The 2,217-nt window shown below is 43.3% G+C and overlaps 1 protein-coding gene across 1 annotated transcript in view; it reads left to right on the forward strand.

Moving 5' to 3' along the window:
- The window catches only part of LOC121008516 (TBC1 domain family member 10B-like), a 959,042-nt gene that overhangs the window by 578,493 nt on the left and 378,332 nt on the right, over positions 1-2,217 (forward strand). The window lies entirely within an intron of this gene.

A 2,217-nucleotide genomic window follows, 5' to 3' on the forward strand; every position in this document is an offset into this window, starting at 1 on the left:
GGAGTTACATCCTGTATTATACTCCAGAGCTGCACTCACTATTCTGCTGGTGCAGTCACTGTGTACATACATTACTTATCCTGTACTGATCCTGAGTTACCTCCTGTATTATACTCCAGAGCTGCACTCACTATTCTGCTGGTGCAGTCACTGTGTACATACATTACTTATCCTGTACTGATCCTGAGTTACATCCTGTATTATACTCCAGAGCTGCACTCACTATTCTGCTGGTGCAGTCACTGTGTACATACATTACTTCTCCTGTACTGATCCCGAGTTACATCCAGTATTATACTGCAGAGCTGCACTCACTATTCTGCTGGTGGAGTCACTGTGTACATACATTACTTATCCTGTACTGATCCTGAGTTACATCCTGTATTATACTCCAGAGCTGCACTCACTATTCTGCTGGGGCAGTCACTGTGTACATACATTACTGATCCTGTACTGATCCTGAGTTACATCCTGTATTATACTCCAGAGCTGCACTCACTATTCTGCTGGTACAGTCACTGTGTACATACGTTACTTATACTGCACTGATCCTGAGTTACATCCTGTATTATACCCCAGAGCTGCACTCACTATTCTGCTGGTGCAGTCACTGTGTACATACATTACTTATCCTGTACTGATCCTGAGTTACATCCTGTATTATACTCCAGAGCTGCACTCACTATTCTGCTGGTGCAGTCACTGTGTACATACATTACTTATCCTGAGGTACATCCTGTATTATACTCCAGAGCTGCACTCACTATTCTGCTGGTGCAGTCACTGTGTACATACATTACTTATCCTGTACTGATCCTGAGTTACATCCTGTATTATACTCCAGAGCTGCACTCACTATTCTGCTGGTGCAGTCACTGTGTACATACATTACTTATCCTGTATTATACTCCAGAGCTGCACTCACTATTCTGCTGGTGCAGTCACTGTGTACATACATTATTTATCCTGTACTGATCCTGAGTTACATCCTGTATTATACTGCAGAGCTGCACTCACTATTCTGCTGGTGCAGTCACTGTGTACATACATTACTTATCCTGTACTGATCCTGAGTTACATCCTGTATTATACTCCAGAGCTGCACTCACTATTCTGCTGGTGCAGTCACTGTGTACATACATTACTTATCCTGTACTGATCCCGAGTTACATCCTGTATTATACTCCAGAGCTGCACTCACTATTCTGCTGGTGCAGTCACTGTGTACATACATTACTTATCCTGTACTGATCCTGAGTTACATCCTGTATTATACTCCAGAGCTGCACTCACTATTCTGCTGGTGCAGTCACTGTGTACATACATTACTTATCCTGTATTATACTCCAGAGCTGCACTCACTATTCTGCTGGTGCAGTCACTGTGTACATACATTACTTATCCTGTACTGATCCTGAGTTACATCCTGTATTATACTCCAGAGCTGTACTCTCTATTCTGCTGGTGCAGTCACTGTGTACATACATTACTTATCCTGTACTGATCCTGAGTTACATCCTGTATTATACTCCAGAGCTGTACTCTCTATTCTGCTGGTGGAGTCACTGTGTACATACATTACTTATCCTGTACTGATCCTGAGTTACATCCTGTATTATACTCCAGAGCTGCACTCACTATTCTGCTGGTGGAGTCACTGTGTACATACATTACTTATCCTGTACTGATCCTGAGTTACATCCTGTATTATACTCCAGAGCTGCACTCACTATTCTGCTGGTGCAGTCACTGTGTACATACATTACTTATCCTGTACTGATCCTGAGTTACATCTTGTATTATACTCCAGAGCTGCACTCACTATTCTGCTGGTGCAGTCACTGTGTACATACATTACTTATCCTGTACTGATCCTGAGTTACATCCTGTATTATACTCCAGAGCTGCACTCACTATTCTGCTGGTGCAGTCACTGTGTACATACATTACTTATCCTGTACTGATCCTGAGTTACATCCTGTATTATACTGCAGAGCTGCACTCACTATTCTGCTGGTGCAGTCACTGTGTACATACATTACTTATCCTGAGTTACATCCTGTATTATACTCCAGAGCTGCACTCACTATTCTGCTGCTGCATTTTCCCCCTCATATGTCTTTGGTTCTCCGTTTTTTGCTCTTCTGTCCTCTGGATAACCAGACCCATATGGAAGGACCCCGCCCCCGGACGCAGCAGAGGAGCGGCACTCACAGA

This window comes from Bufo bufo, chromosome 7, assembly GCF_905171765.1.
Source record: "Bufo bufo chromosome 7, aBufBuf1.1, whole genome shotgun sequence".
In the NCBI taxonomy this organism is placed as follows: Eukaryota; Metazoa; Chordata; class Amphibia; order Anura; family Bufonidae; genus Bufo; species Bufo bufo.